This window comes from Equus caballus, chromosome 2 (assembly GCF_041296265.1).
Source record: "Equus caballus isolate H_3958 breed thoroughbred chromosome 2, TB-T2T, whole genome shotgun sequence".
Classification (NCBI taxonomy): domain Eukaryota; kingdom Metazoa; phylum Chordata; class Mammalia; order Perissodactyla; family Equidae; genus Equus; species Equus caballus.
In genome coordinates this window covers 69,463,832-69,476,640 of record NC_091685.1, presented here as the reverse complement: position 1 = coordinate 69,476,640, position 12,809 = coordinate 69,463,832, and the positions used below count along the sequence as shown (strand labels likewise).

At 34.5% G+C, this 12,809-nt stretch overlaps 1 protein-coding gene across 1 annotated transcript in view; it reads left to right on the top strand.

The window, feature by feature from the left end:
• GALNTL6 (polypeptide N-acetylgalactosaminyltransferase like 6) overlaps window positions 1-12,809 on the top strand; it is a 1,097,978-nt gene that overhangs the window by 372,546 nt on the left and 712,623 nt on the right. The gene's annotated exons all lie outside the window — the stretch shown is intronic.

Genomic DNA, 12,809 nt, shown 5'->3' with positions numbered 1-12,809 from the left:
GGATATATAAGTAGAAATTGAGTGAAAGTGAATAACGTATGATAGGAAGTCCACGTTCCATTATTTGACCAAAGGAGCTCTGTTTTTTTCATAGTGAGGATGTCACAGAAATAGAGAAGCTATTGTTTGGTAAAGACTTCTGAGAAGCACCAAGACACTGCATTCCAGGTCAAATCAGCAGCAAAACTATAACTAGCCACAGTGTGAGGTCCTTCTGGTCAACCTTCCTCATAACTCATCCCCTCAGGGAAACGGGAGTGAGAGTGTTTAAATAGTTGTGAAATTTTTCAGAGCTGTGAAATGTTCTTAGCTCTGGGTCAAGGGTGGTTGATCTAATTATAGTCTTTCATTTTCTTCTTTTATTCCTTTTCTCCAAATAAACCTCTCCCCCTCCCACCAACTTCATTAAAGCTGCTGGTCCCAAGGATGTTCTCTGTTCCTCAGAGAATCAGTCTCCTCCAGGTTCCAATGTCTTTGCACCTTGGCCATTGACCCCATGAACAGTCATGAGAGTGAGTTCCTTACCAGCATCCTCACATTTCCAGCCCTCTTATCTTTTTCCTATTTGCTTCATCAGTCCTATATTAATCAAACCAGCTTCTCCTCTTTCTAACCACAGGATGCTGATGTTTTTTGGAGATGTTCACGTAATCTAACTAACTCAAGCTGCCACAGGTTAATACTAATAAAATAAGCTAAAGTTTATTGAATAGACGTTTCACACCTAATGCTTTACATATGTATTTCATTTAAACCTTATAATGACTCTAATAGACAGGTATTATTATCTCTTGTTAAAAAAAAAAAAAAGAAAGAAGGGAGTCCATGAGAATTTATTAAATTTTATCCAAAGTCAAACAGCTAATAATTTGCGGAGCTAGATTTAAAAGTCAGGTCTTATCATGCTCCATTATACTCCACTTTCAGACATCAAATAATAATATTTGGGCAATATAAAGTAATAATAAGGGCAGCTATGGGAGAGAGGCACCCCTGGGTTCATATCCTAACTTGTCTATACATGAGCTGTGTAAGTGGTATATCAATTTATCTTTCTGATATTCTACTTTGTGGAATTGCTGTAAGGATTAAAGATAATATAACTTAAGTAACTGGACAATTATTTGGACATATTATAAACTCAACTAATGATCACTGTAATTATTAATCCATCTAAGTTACTTTCACTTGATTTGATGTGCCTACCTTTGTTGGGCCAATGAGTTTTGGATACAAAATCCAGGACTTGGCATTTGTTTCTGCTTCATACTGCCCTTTCTGCCTCCTGGATAAACACGCATTTTATGTCCTCATTCTCACTTGGGCCAAAAGAAAATTTTCCTACAAAGAAAATTGGTGGTATAACAAGTTTTCTAAAGTGCAAATTTTCTGTGGAATTAAAAATCTTTTAAATACTAGTACATGATTAACTGAAACATATATGACAGATATACTGTACTATATGTACGCTGCAGATCAATGGGGAAAAGATAAATTTTCTAATAAATGGTGCTGGGGATTGATTATCTCAATGGATAAAAATTGAATAAATGTTGGACCCCTAACTCACATATGAAAATGACCAGTTACATTTAAGGCCTAAATGTAAAAGGTACAGTTCTCAAGCTTTAAACAGACAATGTGAAGGATCAGTATATCCTATCCTTAAAAAATGAATCCTGAATTTGACTACATCAAAATCAAGAACTTGTTTCATTAGACAATACATAAGGAGATTTTTTTTCCGTAAGTAACCTACAAAATATGGGATAAACTACAGTTCATCATTTTTTTAAATATTGTAAATATATATAAAATGAGTAGATACACACAAACACACATGCGGGTACAAGGTCCAAATAAAATAAACATCTCTGCTTTCAATATCTAGGCCAAAAAAAGGATCATTTTTGCTGTTCTATCCCCTCCAAGTATTGAAATTTGTGCTTACTTTTACTTTTCACTGTTGTTTTTAATCCCTAAATAAACATTGTTGCATTTGCCTATGTTTTAACTTTATCTAAAAATTGAATCATACTGTGTGACTTTCTTCTTTCATTTGAAATTATTTTTGAGACTCATCCATCTCGATGTGTGAAATTGTAGTTGATTCATTTTTACCATTGTTTAATTTTCTACGAAATTCTCCTCTTTGTAGACATTTGGAGAGTTCTCAGGTTTGGGTTATATATGATGCTGCTGTAAGTATTTTTGTGCATAGTTCTGGGATAGAGACAATATTTTCTTTCTTTTTTTTTTTTTTTTTGAGGAAGATTAGCCCTCAGCTAACTACTGCCAGTCCTCCTCTTTTTGCTGAGGAAGCCTGGCTCTGAGCTAACATCCGTGCCCATCTTCCTCTAGTTTATACGTGGGACGCCTACCACAGCATGGCTGCCAAGCAGTGCCATGTTCGCACCCGGGATCCGAACCAGCGAACCCCGGGCCGCCAAGAAGCGGAACGTGCGAACTTAACCGCTGCGCCACCAGGCCGGCCCTGACAATATTTTCTTAGGGCACATATTTAATAGATTTTGTATGTCTAAGAGATGCACATTTCAGTTATATCATGAAGGGCATGACAAACAATTTTCCAAAGTTGATATACCAATTTCACTCCAATCAATAACAGATGGAATTCCCATTGCTCAGCATCCTTGTCAGCACTTGATATTGTCTGACTTTTTTCCCCCAATTCGATGGTAAGAAATAATCTCTCACTGTCTCTTAAATTCGCATTTTACTAATTTTTAATATTTTATTTATGCTTGTGTTTTTGGGCCATATGTGCCTTCTTTTTGGTAAAATTCCTATTCATTTCTAATTTTTGAATTAATTTATCTTCCTTATTAATCCACTGAGTGCTCTTAATTTATTTTGAATAACATCCTTTGGTGGTTGTACATGGTTAAAATATATTATCCCATATTTTGTAGGTTATTTAAAGAAAAAAAAATCCCTGTATGTAGTGTCTAATGAAAAAATGTTCTTAATTTTGATGTAGTCAAATTCAGAAACCATTCTTTAAGGATAGGACATACTGATCTTTCACATTGTCTGCTTAAAGCTTGAGAACATTTAGGCCTTAAATGCAACTGGTCATTTTCATATGTGAGGTAAGGGTCCAATATTTATTTAGTTTTTATCCATTTAGATAACCAATTCCTAGCACTATTTATTGGAAAATTTATCTTTTCCCCAGTTGACCTGCGGTGTTGATTCTATCATAAATCAATTTTCCATATCTGTCTATTCTCTTTCTGATTTCTCAATTCTCTTCTTTGAGTAAAAATCTCGGAGCTAATACCATAATGTCTTATGTACGTGCTAGAAACTCCAGTGTAAGGTTGAATAGTGGGTATTGGTGGCTACTCTTGTTATGATTCTGACAATAGCAAATGAGATACTTGCGTTAAAATTTATCTATCAATTTAATGAAAATATGCATTATCATATTTACTAAGTCTTCTGGATCTGGTTTGCTGAAAGTGTGAGTTTTATTATTTTAAACGTAAATGAACATTGATTATCAAGAATTTTTGTTTGTTTGGATCTACTGAAATCAATATGACAAATTTTCTCCTTTATTCTATCATTTGGGTAATTTTTATCTATTGATTTTCTAGTGGAAATCAAACTCGCAATTCTGGACTAAATCTGTCTTTTTATTTATTACTGGATTTGGTTTGCTAATATTCTGTTCGGCATTTTTGAATCTTTATTTGTGAGTGAATATTGGCGTTGAATTTTTCTTTCTCATAGACTCCTTGTCAAATTTTGGTAATGATGTAACAATAGTTTCATAAAATGACTTGAGTAACACTTCCTGTTTCTCTATGTAACAATAGTTTCATAAAATGACTTGAGTAACACTTCCTGTTTCTCTACACTTTGCAGTTGCTTGTTGTATATTAGAATAACTTAATGACTATGGAAATCTTGTGGGTAAAACTATCTTAATCTGGACATTTTTGGAGCAAAGACTTTTAAGTTCTGTGTTAATGTTTAAAGAATTATAGTACTAGTTGGTCTATTTCTCCTGCAATTAATTATATTTTTCTAACAATGTCCATTACATTTAAAAGTTCATATTTATTAACAAATTAATTCATAATGTCCTCAATGATTTCATAAGTCTGCAACACTTAAATTTATGTTGCTTTTTCTTTCAAATATTGCTTATTTTTCTCTTTTTTCATTTTTTCTTTATTACACCAGGAATTTGTCAATTTTATTAATCATTTCAAAACCAACTTTTTACTTTTTTCATCTTATCTATTATACCTTTTTCATTGATTTACAGTCTTATATCTATTATTTCTTTCCTTTGAATTTTTTTCACTCTATTTCTTTCTAAATTTTAAAAATAGATTCATATCTCCTTCCTTTCAGCCTTTCTTCTAACGTAGAACAAGCTTTTAGGCCTCTAAATGTCCCTCTAATTAGCACTTTAACTACATTGTGCTACACTGTGGGCCAATGCTTTCTATTCTTTGTTATATTTTAGTTATATCATGTTTTAGTAATGTTTCGAAATATCTCGTCCACTTAAGAGATGCTGAAATTGTCTTGAAAATACGAATAAAGAGAAATAACCTCCTGATAAAATCTAAATAATCTTTATAAAAGTATATATTAGTATAATACAATGCATTTCATTGAATGTCTTTGTCAGTGTTTTTATTGATATTGTTAGTTTATGCTTGTGCTGGCAATTACATCTTTGTGGCATATTTGGTAATTTTTGAAATATTAGGTATTTTCAGTAACTTTTTAATAAGTAGGTGGTATATGAGGGGGAGAGCAAGTTATTAAACACCACAGGTGAGTAATGAGGAAAGTATTGCTTCTACTTTTGAAGAAATGGAGATTTCTTGCATTAAAAACATAAAAACAAGGGCCAGCCCAGTGGCTTAGTGGTTAAGTTCATGCACCCCATTTCAGTGGCCTGGGGTTCATGATTTCGGATTCTGGGCGTGGATCTACAAACCACTGATCATCCATGCTGTGGCAGCATCCCATATACAAAATAGAGGGAGATTGGCACAGATGTTAGCTCAGCCACAACCCTCCTCACCAAAATAATTAATTAATTAATTAATAAAAAATAGAAAAGAAGCAATTGAAGGATAGGCCCTAAGACTTTATGTATTGCATCAGAATTCTGTGCCCTTAGAATTATACTAAATTAGAAGAATTCTTTGAATTCGTTAGAAGAATTTTAAGCAACGTTCAAGGAAAAACAGAGTTTTTATTTTTTCACTTTTTTTTTTGTTTTGAGATTAGGATTAACGATGATGAATTGTATCCAGTATAGAATTTTAGGGTCAGGAAGGCTGCCTGGAAGAGGTAAGCCAAATTTTAAAGGGTAAAGGCCTATCCTGATATCTCATAAAGTTGTGCTTTCATCCAATGAATTCTTTGATTTCTCTCTCATTAATGGCCACTAACCCTGTCATAGTTTAGACATTATTTTTTCTAATCATACATTTTCTATATATGATCCCATTACACTTAATTTGTTAGTTTCATGTCATTTGAGAATTTATTGACACCACATTTCATCTTTTAACCGTTTAGCTATCCTTTGGAGTTGTTCTTTATCACAAAATTGATAAGCATGCTTTTTTTGGTTTTGGTGAGGAAGATTGGCACTGAGCTAACATCTGTTGCCAATCTTCCTCTTTTTGCTTGAGGAAGATTGTCCTTGAACTAACATCTGTGCCAATCTTCCTATATTTTGTATATGGGACATTGCCACAGCTTAACGTAGCTCCATGAGCAGTGTGCAGGTCCACGCCCAGGATCCAAACACACAAACCCCAAGCTGCTGAAGTGGAGCACGTGAACTTAACCACTATATCACCAGGCTGGCCCTGATAAGCACGCTTTTTGAATAATCATTCAAATTATTTATAAAAGTTGAATGTAAAGAACTGAAATATGAATTCCTTTGATATAATATGAAAGAAAATGTATAAATTGATATTGATCCATTATCAGTATACATTGTTATATTGTGCATCATTCAGTATAATTGTCATAGTAGCTAAAATGCTATCTAGCTAACATTTCTCCATATATAATTTTTTTAAATGTGCGTATACATCTGAAATAAAGAAACTCTGCATTTGGCATTTGTCTGAACTATGGATCTAAAAACTTTTGCTAGATGTTGAGAAGAAAATGAAATTAGTTTCAATAGCTGTTTCCTATTTAATATGTGATGTTCCCTAATTCTTGGAACATCTTTTGTCTAAGTGATAAAAAAATATTTTTAAGTAATTCATCCAGAGTGCTACATGTGTGTGTGTGTTCATGTGCACAAATGTACATATGTCTTATGGAACGTTATTAAGACCACTAATTTATATTTCTAGAATATACTTATTTATAGTTTTGAAATTTGAAAGTTTTTCTTTTCCAGTCTTCTTTTTGTTTTACCTAAAAAGGTGTTCACTGTGGATTTCAATATGAGTGAACTCGTCCTGAAAAAATTTGTTTTCAGCTCTTGTATTTGATCTATTTCTTTGAAATAGGTTACACCCCCATATAATAATAATAAACTCATGCATTCCACTATAAGCCTCAGGAATCTTATGAAGTTATATGTAACTTTTCACCACTTCCATTTTTCTTAGTTAATCTTACTTACAGTTTGAATATCCAAGGTTTTCATTGAGTCCTATCATTTTACTCATTTATTCATTTACTCATTTGACAAATACTTATAAATCTCACTTTATATCAAATACTGCTCCAACCTCTGGAAGAAATAAATAGACAAAAATGAGTTAAAGTGGGTCTTGAAAAGCATGCAGCATTGTTAGAGGTGCTTTCACTGCTGTTGACACCATGACCATTCAGATGCCACCCATTAATCTCTCTTGCCTAACCTGTTTCAGCAGCCTCCTAACTGATGTCCTTGTCCCGTAGTCAGCTCTTCAAATAGCGGCCAGAATGATCTTCTAAAAATGTATAATAAGATCATTTCACTTCTTTACTCAGAGGCCTGAAAAGGCTGGTCATCATATTAAAAATTAAATCTAAGTCCATTCCAAGATCATGAGATCCAACACGGTCTACCCCTGACTCATGTCTCTGTCCTCGGCTCCTACTGGTTGGCATTTGGTCCTTCCGCTGGCCACATTGTCCTCTTCGTTTTTCCTCAAGCATGCTAAACATGTTGCAGATCTTGTCACTTGCTGTTCTTGCTGCCTGAAACACCTGCCATCCATGTCTTCACAGCCCACTCTCCCCTTCATTAAGGTCACCAGATCATTTATCACCTGCTTTGGCAGGCCTGTCAGTCACCATATTATCATATGTAGATACAATCCCTTTCATTCACTTTCTATCCCTTTACCCAACTAATTTTTATAGCAATTATCTCTCTATCTATATTTATATACATATGTATTTATTTAATGAGTTAAAAATTTTATTATTCCCTGAAATATAATCACTTGCCCAAGGGCTCTAAGGTACAACATTATCTTGAATCATGTGAATTGAGGTTTTTGAGAAATGACACTCTCGGACCAGGAAAGCATTGTGAAAACCTGACACAACATTGTTGCTGCTTTTCTTTTCTGGAGATTGCATCCCATGCCCCCTTAAATCTCATGATCTAAGTTCCTAAGGGTTGATACTAATTGCTATGAATTTCCATAGCAAAACATCTAAAAAGGGTATCAATTTAAGCACTATTTGAGAAGTAGGAACGTACCATGCTTTAAAATGATTCACAGTAGGCTTTCCTAAGTCCCTTTAAACAATAGTTCACTTTAGTGCTGATCAGGGACCCATTTTGCCCTTAAATGTCTTTATGCTGTATAATTAAACAAGATTGCCAACAAAACAGAATGAGAAACGAAAATGTGCTCCATTTAGGAAAGATTGTAACTACTTTGCTTTCAGAAAGTAAAAAATGGTAGTTTTACTATAACTACAATGGCTCCTGGTCATCTTTTTTTTTTTTTTTTTGAGGAAGATTAGCCCTGAGCTAACATCTGCCACCAATCCTCCTCTTTTTGCTGAGGAAGACTGGCCCTGATCTAAATTCTGTGCCCATCTTCCTCTACTTTATATGTGGGACACCTGCCACAGCACGGCTTGACAAGCAGTGCATAGGTCCACACCTAGGATCCAAAGCAGCGAACCCTGGGCCACTGAAATGGAACATGCGAACTTAACCACTGCACCACCAGGCCAGCCCCTCCTGGTCATCTTTTAGTGATGCCTCATGTCTCTTAAAAACAGTATCTGGCATCTTTTTCATTATTACCAACAATGAACATTGTTTATTGTTCATGGTTCAGTATAATTTAGACATCTATGGTGTTCTCTCAATAAATTTCATAATGAGATTTGTTGGGAGGTGATCAACTTTGGGAAGTATTACCAAAATAACATTCATTATTATTCATTAGATTAAAATTAACTTCTAATGAAATATTTCCTTTGACAGTCATTGTATAATAATGAAAATGTAAAATGGAAGTGGAAAGATTGTGGGCATTCTATTGAGATGTATCATTTGTATGTCTGATAATAGAACAAAATTAAGCTAAAATTGAGTGAGTGACAATTATCTAGGGAAAAATCTCTTCGATATTACAATATGAAAACAGCAGTATAGAAATAGCTCAGGAGATTTATTAAACTGCAATTAGTTTGTATTCAAAAATAAGATAAAATTAGCTTTTAAAAATAATTCAATTTAACTATTTGTCACAAAACTCAGAATATCTCTCTGCTTAGAAATATAAACTTCCCACAAGCAAGCATGCATAAGATTAATTAGCCTTATTTTTCTCATTATTAAAATATGGTTTAATGATAGACCTATCACACAGAGCTTTTTAAAATGTTAATTAAATTATATAATTAAACTATCTGGGCTATCGTATATGTTCAATAAATGGTTATTTGTATATTCACATAAGCTTGATTCCTACACGTCTATGATTATAACTTGAATCACCTGATGTAATTTTTCTCGTGCCTTCAAATTTAATCCATTGACACAAACTTTCCCAAAAATTTTCACAAGGGGGTTCAAGTAGACTAAAGCTAAATTGATTTTATGCCCACCATTCATTTTACCGAAATCTTATACCCAATTTTAGTCTTCCCAGTTTTAACCCTTCCCTGTACAGCTCTTAAGCAAGTGTAAAGGATAAACCTGTATTTTCTAGCAGCTTGCCACACAGAAAATACCCACTGTATCCAATATCTACACCTCAACACCAATGGTAATCTTTCTGCTAATAGCAGCTTTGATCTTGAAACTCCATGAAGTTAGATATGCTATTTTTGCTGTGGCTTCAGTTTTCAGCAGAAGTTAAAGCCATCCTTACAGGTAGTGGTAAACAGTTTATGTATCATATATAAGTTTTAGGAAGAAGAGTAAGAGAACTGAAAACACGGAATAAATTTTTGATGACCTGGGACTCTAATGTCACCATTATGACATTTACAATGTTTTTGCAACATGCTAATGCTGTGATAACTGAGAGTTTCTCATGATTTGAGGGAAGGTAATTCAATTGAGCCCCAATTATCATTAAGGCATTGTATTTTAGGCATAATTGATAGATTCTAGTGATTCTTTGAACATCCTCCAAAACTCATACCCAGGATCTGGCACTAATTTATTAGTAATGAGTTGTGGGCCATCTTGGCTCCATTACTTAATGAGTGCTGTAGAGGAAATGTGTGTTTACTGGCTAGGGAAGGAAAAGTGCCAGTGCCAGAGACTGATGGCAACACGTTCCAGACCCTGACTTCAGAACAGTAAACACCAGTTTGACTTGATGCTCTTTGAGTGAGTAACTTCACACCAGATGAAAGCAACTGTGCCTCGGACACTTAGCAGTCACAGAAACATGGCGTGAATGGTCCTCAGGAACACTAGAAACTCGGAACTAAGGTATTTTATTTTAAAGGAAAATATCTCTGCACAAAAATATGTATAACTTGCACTATTTATAAAAAATAGACACTATAACATAAAGATAAAATAAGATTTAATGGATAAACAATATAATTTAATACAGTGTTTGGTTTACTGACATGAAATGACCAAGAGAGCTCAATGGAATTAGTATTATCTGGCATTTCATAATGATTTGAATTTCCATGGTGATCAACTCAGCCTTAGGGATCACAATTCATTATTGAGCTAGAATGACTCAATTAACTTAATAGACATTGACATAAATAACAATCTAATAGAACTGAGTAGCACACATGAATTGGGATATATGTATTAGTAGTAGAATCCACTCATGAATACAAAATTCTTTTTATTTTGTTTTAAGAAATAACAATCATTAAAGAATAACTTTGGGGCTGGCCTGGTGGTGCAGTGGTTAAGTGCACATGTTCTGCTTTGGCCGCCTGGGGTCCGCTGGTTCGGATCCTGGTGCAGACATGGCATGGCTTGGCAAGGCATGCTGTGGTGGACGTCTCACATATAAAGTAGAGGAAGATGGGCACGGATGTTAGCTCAGGGCCAGTCTTCCTCAGCAAAAACAGGAGGATTGGCAGCAGTTAGCTCAGGGCTGATCTTCCTCAAAAAAAAAAGAGGAATAACTTCTTAAATTATAACAAATGTTTTATAAACAAAGAAATTATTGAATTGATATTTAATTGTTAGTCCTTATGTTTTGTAATAATAGAAATTATTTTATGCAACTTAATAAGATATTTTATAAACCTCTGACATATGCATTGCAAATATTTTTATAACTAGAACAAAGACATTAAATATATTATCCAAATTTGGAAAGTTAGTGTTATACTTATGAAAAAGATCTAGAATTTTTTGCTACAAATCCTATATTATTCTGTACTTTATACTACATTTTCTCTCATTTCATTCTTTCTATATGCATAACGCCTTAACATGAGTACAGTGATTTTTGGCACATTGCCTCAATGTTTCTCACAAAAGCTCTATAAAGTAGAGATGGGCAAATATTATTAATCACATTTAAAATAAAACAACAAAATTTAGAAAAGTGATTTTATATGTATACATGTGTGATTTTATGCATGTGATTTTATACATGTACACATATATAATATACATATGTACGTAAAGTGACTGTGCATACATTCACATATGTTTGAATTAATGCCATTAACTCCAAAGAATTCTGAGAGAACTCTGTTTTTATCCACTCTTACTCTTACTCTTTATTGACTTTTCCTGCTTTGACTATTTGCTGTTTATGACACATGTAACATAAATTGCTCTGTGCTTCATCCACCCACGTGTATAATGGAGACTATATTAATAGAGATGACTCAATTTCTCTGACTTCCGCTCTCACTAAATGTAGACCCCCTAGTCTCCTCTCTACAAAACCTCACCATATTTCTGAGATCCTCAGAGGTCTAAAGTTTACCAAACACTAATGTCCCTAGTCTTTTACTCTGGCCACTGCATTGGCAACTGATGGTTGATGACTACTCACATTCAGCATCCCATTGCCACCAGCACTGGGACTCTGCCTCCAGTGCTCCCAAAGCAGTGCATCATCATGTCCCTAGAGCATTATCTGGCATTTTTCACAGCCCTCTGCCTGACAGTTCCCTAGGGAAGTGAGTGGCAAGAATGCCTCTCTCCTCTGTGGTCTTCTAGGCAATAATACAACTAAGCTTGCGGTTCACTCTCTCCCAGAGATCCTTGTACAAAACAGCTCCTTCAAACAGTTCTTCTGTAAAAAGGACTCAGCTAGAAATTTCTAAACTCATACCTGGAACCAACTTCAGACACCAACTGGCTCTTCTATACCGTTGTATCCCCTATCCACTGCTTGCCTGGGAACAGTGCATATGTGTGAAAACCCTCAGGAAGGTAAACTTAAACCAGAGATACCTCTAGGCTCGTTCATCAGATGAGCTCGATCTCACCACAGGTACAATCAGACTCAGGCTAGGATCCCCCACCCCACCCTACCAGATATAGGTGTAGCTATAGGTATAAATATAGACTGGGTGATTCTTCCTATTTTCCTTTCTCAGTATACTCTTGTGTTAAAATAAGCAGACATGCATAAACTCATCAACAACGTAAACTATTATAAATTGTGTTTAACCTATTTTAAATCAAAATTATAATATTATAAAAGTATAAGTAAACTAACAAATGCTTGTGGAATGATTTCTCAAGTTCATGAACAATTGCATGGAAAATTTTACTTTTAACTACTAAAAAAAGAGCAATGCCACCTCTTTTTATGAAAGAGGTTTGTAGTCAATTTTTGTTAAGAATAAACAAAATATATTTTACAAAGAACAATGCAATCCTTCTTTAAATGAAATGTACATTTTCCCAAAGGCTTTTGTACTGTTTAAAAGTGCCTTTAAATATTTCTTTAGCTATAGTAATGTATTAGTTCCTTCATTTTGAAAGGAATGGATCCACAAATTAGCTCAGTCAGCTAATGGAAATTTATTTTAACAATAAACATGAAAGTGCTGAAAAGCAGAATACTTTCATAAGTAACCTTCCTGGACTTTAGGAGACTGTGAAAGTTGAGCAGGCAACATTATAGTATAGCATCAGTAACTTCCAGCGGCTTTGTAGATGCACGGCAAGGATGAGCCCCTCAGAGGCGCTCTTTCTCCCTGTCTAGCAGGGAGTTCTCTCTGCATTTTAGTCAGTTTCCACTGCTTGTGTTCTTCCTTTCTCCACTGACTAACTCTCTCACTGTATCTCCAGGCTAAACAGCCCTAAAAGGGAGGATGTGATTGGTTAGAGCCAGTCAGTTAGGTTATTGCTGTGGCGCAAAGCTCTT